This window comes from Cyrtonyx montezumae, unplaced genomic scaffold (assembly GCF_038088225.1).
Source record: "Cyrtonyx montezumae isolate F1298 unplaced genomic scaffold, pur_monq_1.0 scaffold_14, whole genome shotgun sequence".
NCBI classification, from domain to species: Eukaryota; Metazoa; Chordata; class Aves; order Galliformes; family Odontophoridae; genus Cyrtonyx; species Cyrtonyx montezumae.
Window position 1 is genome coordinate 13,358,706 of NW_027071870.1, and position 15,452 is coordinate 13,374,157.

The following is a 15,452-nucleotide window of genomic DNA, read 5'->3' on the forward strand; positions in this document are numbered from 1 at the left end:
AGTTTAGCATGCTCAATTGGGAATAGCAATTGACAGTAACAGATAAATTCCTATCTCGCTCATTACTGCCTGCAATTCTCAGCTTCATCTCTGGCTGGACTGACCCAAGGATCTAGGGATATAGAAGGCATTTGGAGTGTTCAGATAAATGGCTTCAATTTTTGTGGAACACAGTATTACTTACTACGAGGTACAGTAGCAACTAACAATATTAATGAGTGGTAAAGCTGGGAAGGTAACACAATTTATATTTTCAAAGGGACAAGTATTTTTCCAGTAGGGACAGTTTGTGATGCTGCTGTAATGCATTTTAATAGATTCAAGTTCTCAAATTAAATATTCTGAAATCCCATTTCAGGCATGCAAAATGGATTCCCTATAAAATTCACAAGCTTTTGGTGGAATATGTATATCAAAGGCATCATTTTCTGATATTTTTTCTTCTAACTAGGTATTGCAACATATAAAATAAGAAAACAGACAAACGAACAAACAAACAAACAAAAAAAAACACAAATTATACAGAAACTGTGTAAAATAAAACAGAGTGGATAGGAAAAAGTTCCTGGAACTAAAGGAAGACACAGAAACTGTGATTGGAAAGAAGTCTTCAAAGCCCATTCTAAAAGTGATCTAACACAGCCACAGAATAGCCAGGAGGGGAGAAAAACAAAGCCTTATGAATCACAAAAATGAATAGGGAAAATGAACCATACTGAGAGAATCCTAATCTAACTGTAGTGGAATTATGCTTTTAGTAAAATTCTCCATTTGCCTGAAGATTTCACTGCATTATGTAACTGTGAAGTATTCAAGGAATTTCAAGTATATGAGTCCAATGAAGAAGCATTTCTCAGATGTTTTACAAGGGTTGTGCTCTTCCTCTGTATTTATCCTCATAGTTTTGTTTGTTAGTGTTTTTCTTTTATTTTTGACTATATATCTACATTTTACAGTGAAGTTGTATGGGACACATGCCCTCTTAGAGGTCTTACAAGAGTATCTTTCCAAGCTCTGTAGATTTTTTGCATTTTGATTTCAAGTCCATGAAAATGACTGGTGGAAAGGCACATCTTTAATACAAAGATATGCTGAGAGAACTGACATTTTTTCAGCCTGGAGAAGCAAAGTCTCAGAGGGACCTCATCAATGTGTATACTTATTTGATGGCATGCAGCAAAGAGGGAGCCAGGCTCTTCTAAGTAGTGGACACTGACAGGACAGGAGGCAATAGGCACAACGTAAATGTCATCAAATTCAATCTGATCACAACAAAGCTCTTTTCACTCTAAAGGTAGTGAAAGACTGGCACAGATTGTTTATAGAGATTTTGGAGTCTCCATCTGCAGAGATACACAGAATGCAAAAGAATATGGTCAGCTCCAGGTGACCCTGCTTGACCATGGGGTTTGGACTAAGCAATCTCAAGAGAACACTGCCAATCTACAATGTTCTGTGATTCTACGAATAGTTTTGTAATTGTTTCAGGGTATTTACAATACCTGATTGTACTCTAATAAACAAGTAATCTGCTTCCTGTGGGGCTAGATAGGTGCTCACCTTGCCTCACAGTATTTCTATTCTATTTCTACCCATTCTAACTAGGACTTTCTGTAGCACTGAGCTTCCTTCTTTAATCCATTTGCCAAGGCTACTTTCCGTGGCAAAACACACTAATATAGGACATGCTGGTACAACTGTGAAGTCAGGACACAGCTAGGTTGCACTGCCGAATCTTGAAAACTCAGAAACAGTCTTGGTCCCTGTTTGCATGCAGAGTTTATGAGACTCGCCAACAAACTAATGCATACAATATTTCGCTGAAATCTTCCCTTGCCTCAGTTTCTGATGTGACTCTGATCCAACGTTGTGTAACTCTGGAAAAGGTCATAATTTTCTCCAAATTTAGCACTTATTTATAGGTAAATCCAAAATTCTGTATCAATCAAGTGCCCTTCCAAGACTCAGTGAAATAAATCTCTAGGATCCTTTATTTTAATCATACTTCGAATAGTGAAAATTACTGAAGGTTGAAGTAAACCAGAAATTCATGAGTTCTGCACACCATTATAGAATTAAGAATGGCCTGAGACAAACTGTTGATTTAAACACTGTTAACACTAACACAGCACAATTTTCTATGGAAACATGGCTAATACTATTTTTAATAGACCATGTTATTCCTGTACAATTATCTTCATTTAATATGTTCCTTTCAGAACATGGAGAAGGAATCATATTTGTTCAACTTGAAGTTCTTTATGGAAGAGCAGGATTTCTGAATCTCATCTGTATCATCTCCCCAATGACCCACACATTCACCACCTACCAGAAACACTCCAGCAATTACATACATGGATGTTTTGCCAGTACAAGTAGAATTTCAACTACTAACTCATGTACTTCAAGGGAAAAAATATATAGTAGTAATTATTCATGAATTCTAAACTTAACTCTATATATAGTTAATGTTTACTCAATGCTACAAAATGATATCATTTACAAAACAGGCTTTCCTGCTCCCATTGCTCTTCTAAGTTTCTTGCTCTGCACTTAAAGCTCTTCTCCTCTTCGCCATAAAACAGTCATCGATCATCATAAATAGCTCTTAACAGTGTTTGCAGTTCTACAGCATAAAGGACAGTGGACTAGGTACTATAATCCTCCTAAGTACCTGTTGTGAAACAGTTGGATAAACTCAATACACTTCTTGTTAAAACCATTGCAACAAAAGGTACTTAACTATTAATGAAAGTGAAAGTGGACAACTTTTCTGCTTGTTTATTATAGTATCTATAGTTTCAGTTTGAGGAAAGTGATATAGACCTAAGCAAAAAATGAATCTCATTTAGGAGAAGTTAAACAAATAAAAGAATGAATGTGGGGGGGAAAGGAGAGGGAGAGGAGAGGGAGGGAGGAGAGATCAAGTTTTGAACAAGTATTTGGGAGTTCCCAAAGAGACGGTTCCTGAGTTCTTTGTGACTAACTTAAGCACACAAAGAATGAGAGTCATAGCTTTAAAAGTAAAGTTGAATAAATACAAATTATCACAGGAAATGTGACATCCAAGGACACCTGGCAGGTACAGGAAAAATGCCAGCGATTGATGCAGAATGATGCATAACAATCACCCTTAACACACCAGCAGCCCTGTTGAAGACAACATACTAGACAAAGGTAGACAGAGCTATACTCCCACGAGAGTCTGAAAATTAAGGTGTGTTGGAGGTGAGTAAGTGCCAGCTCAGATCTGCCTCCAGCCCCACTGCCTGTAATTCATGCAAGGACAATCTTAATGACTTTTAAACAACAATTCTATAAAATGACTTAAAACTCATCTTCCTTTCCTGTGCTGTATACCATCCAGATGGTGAACAGTCATCACTGGTCATTGCTTTTTGACAGAACTTGAAATTGAGAACTTTACTAACAATTCTAGTGAAGTGTTCACTTCAAAAGGCAAAAGCCTATTTAAAAGCTAAAATATGTCTGCTATGAATCTTAAAAAGTGAGTGAATACATATTTGTTTCAGATATTGCTTGATGACTTAAGAATGTGATACAATCAGAATACTAGTTACAGATACACAACATTTTGCTCTTAACAAGCTAAACATAGCTTAACAGTAAAAGGTCACATACCTGAGAATTTTTATTACGCAGAGACTGGCATAAGCAATCACAGGAGTCCAGTAAGTGTAGATATTTATCTCTGCTCAGTGCTGTAACATACGTCATGTTTGGAAGGAACCTATCCAGATACAGTGTCTAAACTGCTATTATCATAGATGAAAGACAATTGTCAGTAAAAATGCATGAAATAAATAGGGGATTAGATAAATTCATGAACAGATCTATATATAGAATTTGTAAGGCACAGATCTAAAACCAATAAGGGAATGCTAGGGGAATTCAAAGGTAATTGACTGCAGAAAGCGACTAGGCTCTGACAGACTCCTACTTGAAACTACGGCCACTGCATTGTTGTCCTTCGGAGTATTAAAAGGACAATGCAAATCCAGTACATTATTACCACAAGATCTGAACTTGAATTTCCTGCATTTCTGTATAAATCTTATCAACATCAGAGAGAGAATGCAGAGCTTGATAGACCATTGGCTTTACTCAGTAGGGCCACCTTTAATTGTTTCCAATTATTATTAATTATTAATGGAATTTTCAGCCCACAATTCCTATTGCAAGACTTAATACATATCTTCATTCTCTATAAAAAACCAAAATCATAAAACAGCAGAATTTCCAGTCTATGTCTTTCTATAATCTCTTCTTTTGCCCGTGCTGTGTTTGTTAAATGGTTCTTCTCCAATGCTGTTTGTGGGTTTTTTTCCCACTTCATTCAGGTGACAAATACATGCTCTCTCAGGTGGCACTCTTTTAGTTAAGTGAATTTACTTCCTGTGTCTTACAGGAGACTTTCTGTACATCATGTGTCTTGCTTCTCTGCACTCTTTCACAGGCAACCTATTTCCTAAACATGAAGGAACACAGCTAAGGACGATATTCCAGACACGATCCAACCAAGGACTTTGAAAATTAGTATCTATTCCTGGAAATTCCTATTGCATCCCATGATTTCGTTTACTCTCTTGCTACTGGCTGAAACTCTTTCAGTGAGCCAGGTGATCTCACGATCAGGTGATCTCATGATCGGTGGTCAAATGGCCTATTTGTTCTTTTGTCAAGTTTAACTGATGACCTTCTGCAGTGCAAAATAAATTCTTGGCATTGGTACGTAAGTGCATGACCCCAAATTTCATATTATTTTTTTTCTTTCCATTGACATTACTCCAGTCCTCAAGGCCATTTCTTTTTCTGTTATGTTACAGTACAATCCATCTCTGTATTGGCAATATCTCCCACCATCAAGCCATCAGTATATTTCATTACTACATTTCTACTTCTTGTTCCAAGGTCAGGAGCGGAAATATCAATTCAAGTATTTTCATGAAGTCCAGGAAAATTAGATCTGTCAGAGTTCTCCTGAGAAAATCTATTGATAAGAGAAAATTTCTTATCAGTTAAATGTCTAATTAATGATATCATGTTAGCCTAATGAAATCTAAATTATACACTGGAGAAATTTCTATGGGAGCTGGCAGAAGGATCATAACTTTGTATTTTTAATTTCATTGAGATCCTATTAAAATATGAAAAAAAATCCAAGGATTTCAGAAGAACTGCAGTAAAATATCTAGCATGATGATAAAACCATGAAAATCTGTAATAGAAAAACCCCAAACACAAATTAAATCTTAAATATTATTTGTCAGGCTTCTTAAAATTCATTGTACCATTCCAGAAGCCAGTATTTTTAATGTTGTCATATACATACTTTTGAGTTTGGACTTCCAATTTTTGAGTCAGTGAAAGGCACCTTGGTTGCAGCTTTAAGATTTTTTTTAAATATAGAAAACAGTGTTAGCCTGTTTTTTCCAGTGCAACTCAGATTTTGACCTATTCACACATGCCTCCAGGAAAAAAGTCTTAAAATTAAAACTAAATATTGTTAAATGTTTTAGACTTGTGTGAGTGTCAGATGTAGTTAGGCACACGCAGAACTTTTGAGGCACTAGGGAAAGGGGGCATTATAAAAATAATTACATATCGAGCAAAACATTGCCATCATATTGAAATTTCACAGGAAAGGTCATTTCACAAAGTTCCTCTGGAGATTTTATATAAGTAGTCTGTACTATTGCAATTGTACTCAAATAAGAGGACATCCACTGAGATTATGATGGAGGCAGGAATTACATACACCGTGCATTTATCCAATTCTGTCCTACTGTATGAGAATGAACATTCCACGTATCATATCAAGACTGAAATGTGGACGATGGATAACTGGATGTGTGTCAAGCTTGAAAGAAAAATAGAGCAATGCTGAAATGCTGTAGGAAATAAATGAATGGAATGGCAAGGATTCTGTTTTGAGTAACAGCTTGAGGTAGAAGGACTGTATTGCAGGGCACTATTTAGACCCTGGAGTGCACTCTGAGGATTAAATAACAGTTGTGGCAAAGACCTCTCTCCTTGACTAGACAAGTGAAAACATTTATCCCAGTCGAAGAGGTTGCTGCAAGTATCCTGCCCTTTGGCCATATACAAACTAAGCTACTAGTGCTGGGCTCCCTGTGTGAAGGTACAAAAGGAATTATCCAAACATGAGAGCTACTATCACAGAATCATAGAATGGTTTGACCTTTAAGATCATCTAGTTCCAACCCCACTCCTATAGGCAGGGACACTTCCCACTAGACCAGGTTGCTCAAATCCCCATTCAGCCTGGCCTTGAATACTTTCAGGGAGGGGGTATCCTCAACCTCTCTGGACTCATTACTGAATGTAGATGTCTTGTAATGCAGGATTTCATGAATCAAGCCTTTTAACCTGGCTGTAGTGTATGCAGGAGTTACCGTCTTGTGGCTGACATTCACAATATTACAGTACTATAGTACTGTTGTAGTACAACAGTACTATATTTCAGTGGTGTAGGCAGTAGCTTAAAATAAAAATACATTTTTTCTCTGAGTAGAACTATTGTTATAAGTCACATAAGTGCTCAGGCTAGTGCCCTCTCTTTTAAACTCTTTTCATAACACATTTTCAGAAGGATATTTTTCACCCTGAGACTATATCCAGAGTCCACATTCATTAACCTTCCAAGCATGCCACAAGACTCATCTTTTCATTCCTCAGGGATCTGGGAAGATTGAAAGCAACTGGCTCAAAAGAAATTTTACTTGAGCAAGCAGAGTTTCTAGTTCCAAAAAAAGAAACAAAACAAAACAAAACTGCAGGAGAGCTAATTTACATTTAATTGCATCATTTTGAATTTTTCAATTTTTATATCATTTTAATCTGCAAAGCAGAATCTACAGCACTGTGTAATACTTTACAGAGATATCACATACCCTGAGCCTGTGGATGAAGGGAACTGATGGTATTTGAACTATCTGTATACAAGCACCATTGTGTGCAGGGGCCTTTAAACACTCAGATAAGAACTTTTTACCATCCTTCAAATAAGAAGTCACTTTAAAAAATCTAACCGTTCTGTGCTGCTCTTTCCACTCAGCTGTCCATGATGTTCTGACCAGCTCTTCTTTTTCCTTCTATGCCTTCTTTCCTTTGTGATCATGTTAAGGCATATCATCTTTCAAATTATGAGACAATCTCTCCAAGAGAAACACGGCCTTTTGCATGGTTGCTGACTATACAGCTAAAAACGTTACAAACAGAAAAAAAGCTAGAGAGCAATTCTGCAATGCTTTGGGCCCAGCAACAGCACAAAGAAGCAAAGGATAGAAACACCCAAAGCTTATACTTCAGCGGACATTCCCACCATGTAGCAATAATGAGTCACTGCAAAGCAAAAACCATCTGTTGATCTGGACACAGATACCACATGTGAGTTAACAGGAAACAGTTCCACTGAAGAATCTCACTGCAGTGTTAATCTCTTTGCATAGACATATTTCCAGACCTCCTAGTCTGTAAACCAGGAGCACCCATGTTTCTTTTTGCCATTGTTTGTTTGTTTGTTTGTTTTTGCTCTTTTTTGAAACCAAGCAAGAGATTGCCTGATCGGATGCAACTATCTGTACAGATTGGCCAGTACCATGAGGCTTTCAAATAATGAGTCTAGATGTTCTCATCAAAATCTAAACACCATAGCCAGTGACATACAACATCCCCCCCCCCACCTTTAAGTTGGCAGTGCTTCCCACTCCTCCTTGTCATTCACACTATAACATAACTTAGCCAAGTTGGAACACCTTGTAATTCTGGTAAATTGCCATGTTACATTTTTGCCTCTAATGATATTCCAGCCATCAGCTATTGATTAAAGAGAGAAAGGTGCAATCATAATTAACACACTGTATCTTGAAATATTTAGCAGCAGAAATAGGCTTTTGTAAAGGGACCAATCGGCTTTAATTAAACTTATGTTTAACTAAGCTTTTTAGGATGGGGTCTATTATTTGCTGTGCTCCTGTAGTTCAATGGGATTCGGCATTGCTGTGACCTTTAGGTGTTATCACAACATAAAGAATGCATAATAACTACACAAGTAAAAAACCCTTTTTCCTTGTTTCTGAAGGATTGCATTTCAATTCCCTTGATGACCATGCAGTTTGGGTCATCAGTATAAATGCTCAGCTCCACTGGAGCAACACACATTTGCTGCATATGTGGCTAATTCACTTCATGGGTGTAATGTTCTGGATCAAAGTACTTCCACATTCATTTTGATAGATTAGATTTCAGGTGGACAAGACCCTCAAAAAACTAGAAAAACTCTTAAAAGTTCTGCATTAGGGAGGACGTTCTTAATAATGTAAAATGAGACTGTACTTCTTTTTAAATTGAATTTAATCCTTTTAGGCACAATTTTCCCCAAACAATATTTTACTTAAAGAACCATTAGCATTCTGAAGTAAAAGTGTGATTTTATATTGAATCAGCTGTTAGTTAAAAGATCACCTGATTAAAGATTTTTTCCCTCAAGTTGAAGCAACAAAGCAGTATTTTTTGTTTCAAATAATCTAATTTTTTATTTCCATCATGTGTCTGAAATCCATGATTTAAAATTAATGCCAAACGAGATTAAAAAATCCTCATACAAATTAATTTTAATTTGTAGGAGAAAGAAAGACTTTGTCTTTTATGCATGCATATTAACTTAATTGTTTTGCCCCTTGAAAACAGCAAGTAGCCTGGAGCATCGAACTCTAAATATGCTCATTTAAAGCAAAACATTTATATTTGGCAAAAATCATTTAGGAAATATCTACAAAAATTCTGCAGGTTTTTCAGGGAGAAGGGGTAGATACAAATAGTGGGAAAGGAAGGCAAAGAAGACCATGTAATTTAAAAATGCTAATAGATGATTCCACCACCAGGTAAAAATCACATAGCATTCATTTCCAAAGACAACAGGCTAGCTTTCCTGGAGATATCTTGAAAGAAACTGCTCACCTCCTGGAAAATTAATAAATAGATAAATAAATAAATAAATAAATAAATAAATAAATAAATAAATAAATAAAGGGAATGAGGGGGGGCGGTGGGGTGATGCTTTGAAAAGCTTGTGAAATTGCCAGCAGGAAATGATATGACCACCACAGATAAGAACTCCATCAGGTTGTAAACGTATAGGAACAGGGTTAACACTTTGGTTGTTATTCAAAAGCAAATGAAAGATGAGATTATGATAACAAGCTTGGATTAGGACTCAGAAGATCTGAGTTCATTTCTTGGCTCTGTAATAATCGCTATTTGTGATTTTGGGCCAAAGCTTACATTTGGCATAGACTGAAGAAATAAAGCAGTACCCTCTTTGTCTTGTTAGGGAACTGAGACCCAGAGATAACACTAGCCAAGGTTTCATGACGTTTTATAGGCATTTATATTTCCAATAAATTTTCCTGCAGAGAAAGGTGACTAATTGAGATCTGAGAAGTATCTTCGTGGGTGTGATCCTCCAATTACCTCTGTGTTCGTTTCCTCATTATAGCATTCAGACAATAAATCCTTTCTTCCACACCTTGAACAAGGGCTGTTTTCTGTATGTTGCTTTTTTTAAATTCTCACTATACTGACATATAAACTCTCTTATTACACAGTCTCACAACTTTACAGTCTCATAGAGAGGAGCCAAGAAGTTTCTATGAACCAACCAGCAACGAGATATATGTTTATATATGTATAAGTATATACTCATTCACCTCAGATACTTACAGAGTAAATCGCCTTATCTTATTATTGCCATCATTCTAGAACACAGTAGCAATAATGAAAATATTGGGTCAGTCTCAGGTTTTACACAGCAATTCACAACTTCCCATGAAATGGGCTAAGTTTTGACACTGACTGGAACTGAATCGAGTTCTTCAGTCGAAACTCAGCATTACTTCATCCATGCCTTTTTATTTATTCTTTTTATTTCCTTTCCCCCACTGATATTCTGAAGCTACTAGAGTTACACTCATTGGAATGAGATCCGAATCCTGTCCATTGGCAACAGTTACTCAAAACAGGAAATGGGATCTTTCAAATAACAATAGGTGGGAACAGTGAGTAAAGGTTCACTATGTGGTAATGGTGCTGAGTCTTTAACGACTGTGTTTACTTCTCTGAGTTCCGAAGAAGGGCAAGGTGCTGAAAGGCCACAGTTCTTTTGCTCTCCAAAGCATATTTCCATGTGTATATCAGATACTGTATCTAATTTTGCAGCTGATGTTAATGGAAAGGAAAAAAACAAGCACTGGCTCCCACTTCTCAATGTAAGAAGGCATAGATAGATTGCTATCCTAATGCCCTGGCCAAGTCAAATTACAAGGGCCAAAAGGACCACCCTATGCCCTGTCGATAGGAAACTCCCTATTTTTGCAGCAACATACTAGGTGCTTTGTTTTCTTCCCGAGCACCATAGAAAGGAATATTGTGATGCAAAGAGAAGCCCTTTGCAAAACTTATAACCCATGCAACACATGTAGCAAATGGTTAGAGCAGAGATGTGATGAGCTGGAAAAGGATCCCAGCCCAAGTGGTTCACTTATACTAAAGGTCTGCCATTCTTGGCTGGGGCATCCACATAACTCCTTGCCTAGTCTTGCCTTGACTAATTCCCAGAAAAGGCAATTTCACAACAACTCCAAGCAAGCTACTTCTTATTGGCAACATTGCTTAGAAATAATTACTTGCATTCTTCTTTGAAAGTTCACAGTTATAATCTAACTCTATATACTTGTACTAATCCTTACTTGAACAGACACGAGCCACTAGGGAGACAGTCCAGCTCCCCAGTTTTCTGCTTCACAAAATAATTATTATATGTTAGGTTCCTTGTCTCAGTACTACCTAAATTTGTCAAATTAAGTTTCCCAGCACAATGCACTGTTAGATAATGGTCACTAACTAACAATAGAAAAAAATAAAAGGAAGAATTGGTCATAAGAAAATGACAAAATGCCCAGCAACACTGTTTATTTTCCTAGCTCAAAGTGCTTTTTCACCACTAATCATAGCAATTTCTGCTCCTCTATCTCAGGGAGTAGTCAGTAACTTTCTGACAGCAGCCAGTAACTTGGCATCAGCCAAGTCTCAGTTGCTTGTATTTGTTACCTCTTATGAGGATGCTAACCGTAAAACCCAAGACTTTTCTAAACATGCTTTGCAAAGAAAGCATGCTTTTCTTTTTCCTTTTTACTCATTTCTCATTATTTTATATTTGTTTTTAAGATTAGAAATTCAGCTCTTGTAAAACTTCAAAGATTTTATAGACAGTTGCTGCAGAATTAGACATATTAAAGTTCAGAGACCATAGAAAGTGCTAATGTTTTTGAAGTGGACTTTTAATTTAATTTACCCTGTATAGTACTAGAGCTTTTAAATACTTAAGACACATAAGTGATATTCGCTATATTGGAAACCACAAAACACCTATTTGAATTGTACTTATAACTATTAATAACACCATTGCATACTACTGAGTGAACTGTTCAATGGAGGATTTTGTAGAAATACAGTCTAATGCTGTCAGCTAGGAAAAAAAAAAAAAAAGAAAGTGGTTTTGCTTTCTTGGTAAATATGTTCAGTATCTATGCATCAGAGAGAAAAAGAAAAAAAAAAAAGAACTACTTAAAACAGAAGGACAGCCCTGACATGTGAGGAAATAGGTCTAATAACCTGGTTGAGAATAGGTCTGGAATTAAGGACTGTCACCAGTAATTACAGCACTGACAGAATTTTATTCCAGTGACTGCGGTGGGAGCAGAAATTGTACCTGCCTTCAAGGTGAAGGTACATAGACCTGAGGAAGATGTGCTGCAGTACACATGCCTGAAAAAGGACAATAAGTCACTACCTTTTGTTCTAATACTGCTTCTGAGCATTAATGGAGCTCACATAGCAGTTCCCAGCATTATCTTCTCAGCAGTAGTTTATGCTGCTAGGAGTATGGAATAAATGCAGGAGTTTAAAGGAATAAACTCCAAGACTCTGTAACAGGTGAACTACAAACATGATGTAGCTTTGGGCTTGGTATGAGGAGTGAAAAGAAAAAAGGAGAAAAGCAAAACAAAACAAAAATAACATAATCACTTCTCTTTGATTTTAATTAGTTGTGGGTCATTGGTTCACCTCCTGTTCACATTAGCTGATGACTTTTTTTTTCCTCCATTCTAGTTAATTCTTTACCAGTATTTGTAGGGAAACAACTCATCTAGCCTAACAAATCACTGTATCTGCTGAACAAGTTCTGGTTACGTTTACTAAAAAGTTTACTTATTGTATTTTTGTGATGATTTAATTCTTTTAGCTATTGCTGTCTTACACTAGCTTGTGGTCTGCAATGTAATTCTCTAATTTTGCTTTTGCCAGAGTGACAGATCAGGAAACACCCCACTTGCTTGCCTACTCATAACAGTTCTATTTATACATCCTCAAAGAGCATTTACTTTATCTGTGCTAGAATCACATTGCATGCTAGTTTTCCATTTAGCAACTTACCACCTCAGAAGCAGAGCATTTTAAGTAGTGCTCTCTGCTAACTGACAGTGCTTTCATGTACTTGACACACTTTCTCTCTCTTTTCCCCCAAATAAAGTCCATTTATCCTAATCAAACCACTAGCTATTGATTTCTGTCCATTCCACGTAACCTCCCTGCATCTGGCATACCTGAAGCATTTTCAGGTGGTTTTTCCTCCTCTTACACTCAGCACAGAATACAGCACAGAGCAAGCTAATGTGCCCTCTAAAATCGCATGAATATTCTCAGAACAGAACAGGTGCTCCCCCTGTCTCACGCAGAGCTCAGCCCACCTGGAAAACACCGTCTGTCGCCTGCTACTTTGGCTCGCAGATTTTCCAGGAACATTCCACCAGCCCTGACAAAGCGGTTACTACAGACAAGTGGTGGGGCATTTAATGTGGCAATATAGCTTTTCAGACAGAATCTTATCAAAATTTATGAGCCAAAAAATAAAAACAAAGCACACAGGGTTGTTTGGTTTTTTCTTTTTTTTTTTTTTCCTGTACATATTTGTAAATCGATGATCTTAGAGTGATAAATTGGCTGATTATGCTAACTGTTGGGCAGTCTTACTTAAAAGCCATTGTGCAACTCTGCAAGCAGAACACTGGCATTTGGAGTAATCTTATAACATAGCACGTACTCATTTTTGCTACTTTTATAGATGACCGAGATCATACAGAGCTAAAAACACACTGATCATTTACAGAATGGAAGGTAAGTCTGTGACTACCTCCACATAATCAGGGGCACATATCCTGGTTCAGCTGTAAAGCAGCCATAAGAAATCTATCCAAGGAGCTAAATAGCTGTATTCCTTCCCTGCCCATTAGCACTGCCTGTTCTGTACACATGCTTCGACACCCTTCACCACTACCGTCAATGACCAGCCCTCGGCTCTAAATCAATATGCCTCTGTCTCTGCTTGGCACATCTAAATAAAGTGCTGTGGTCCCAAGGGACTGACTGATTTTTTTTTCTTTTTTTTACTTAAAACATGTTTTTATTTAAAGTTTTCAAGGTAAATTCCACCCTGGCTTGTGATTCAAAAAGAGGCCAGTAATATAAAATTGATATCTGAAACTATACTAGTATGTATAGGTTAAAGAGAGTCATTAAAATCAAATTCTATTTTAATTAATTTTATTTCAGTTTTAGTCTCATTAAAATTTGCTCATATTTAATATCCTCCACGGACTACATTAAATTTCCTTTAATTCACACTTCAACCATTCATTCAGCCTGGCTACTGTTGATACCTCTCCCTTCAGGTTAATTCCATGGAAGAGTCTTCCAAACATCAGCATTTTATTGACTCACTACTTTATTTTAATTCCTGCAAAAAATATACTGAGTAAACCTACCAAATTTGTTCACGCTATACAGTCTTACCTATTCTTTCACACTTGGGATTGAAGCCCTTATGCTTCAAACTCCACATAAGCAAAGTAAACCTCACTCAGCCTCCAAGGAGCCCAGACCTCTGGTATATGAAGCTCAGCTAAAAACAGGTGAGCTTAAAATAAACAAATAAATAAATAGCAAACTGTGGCATTCACTGTCTCTTTGACTGAAACTAAATGCTTACCCAAAGAGGGAATGGGTCAGTTGTACAAACACTAAGGATTTACAGAGGCAAGTTACTGAGTTATATGTGACTAGAACTCACGTTGCAGCTCGGGCCACAAAACATTTTACTCTAAACAACTAAAAGTAGGCTCGAATTAGGTGCATAATTCACTCTCTAAATAAGGTCTTTTAAATTTTATTTATGTTATTGGTAGTGGTTTGTTTCTTCCTGTATGTTTCTTTGGAGAATATGGTTTTGGTCAGAAGCTGACCCAAACTTTCCAGACTATCTGGGGTCAGCAAGGCAACTTCGGAAATATATTCATGTGATTGGCCACATGAAGACAAATAAAAATAACTTACTGAGCTTAGTTCTCCGGATTTATGTTATGGATTTGCAGCATCAGTTTGTTTTTCTGACCATACAATAACGTTGTTAACGACCTTAAGCTTTTTTTTTTTCTTTCCCTCCATAGAGAGAGGAAAGCCCAAGCCATGTGATTATAAAATAGCCGTATTAATGGGATGTAAGAGGCTGGGGAGTGGGAAGCTCAGCTCTGATGCGTTGACTCCTACAGCCACTAATTGTCAGAAGACAACGGGCAGAAGAATCAAAGGTTAAGTACTCCAGTTAACATTTGCAGGTAACTAGCAACAGAGAAAAGCAGGGAAGTGGAAATAACAGAAGAGACGGAAACATCACTGGAAAAATTAGATGCCTCTTTATTAAAGAAACTCATTAGGAGTTTTGGTTCCTCTTGGCGAACGCCACTTCAGAAAGCATTTTGTGTAATTGCACAAAGAGGTCCAAATCACTGAGAGCGCCAGTATTAAGCAGGCGGGTACTCCAATACCAAATACAAACAGCTGTTTTGGTGCTCACAAGCCCCGCTCAGCTCCGCAGCGCCACGCGCGGCCGCCTCGAATCGCCTCCCCTCCCCCACTCGAGGAGCTCGCCCGCCGCACAAGCACACACACACCTCCCTCCCTGAAAAAGCAGCCGCTTCCCCGCTTTATATACCCTGCTAAAAATAGCCCGCAGCCGAGCTCACCAATCAGGAGGGGGCGAATTTCGAATCGGACCAATGGCGGGAGCCGTCACGGCCAGGCTCGGTCACGCCAGGAGGAGCCGCGATGCTTGCCGAGAGCCGATTGGACAGCTCTGACATCATTGGCACGCGGGGCGCGGAGTGCGTGGCGGAGATTGGGCCGCGCCGGCGGGCGGCGTCATGGGATCACGCGGGGCGGGGGAGGGCGCGGGGGCGGGGGCGGCGGAGCGGCCGGGCGCAGCTTTGAATAGGGAAGTTTTGCAGGGGGTTACA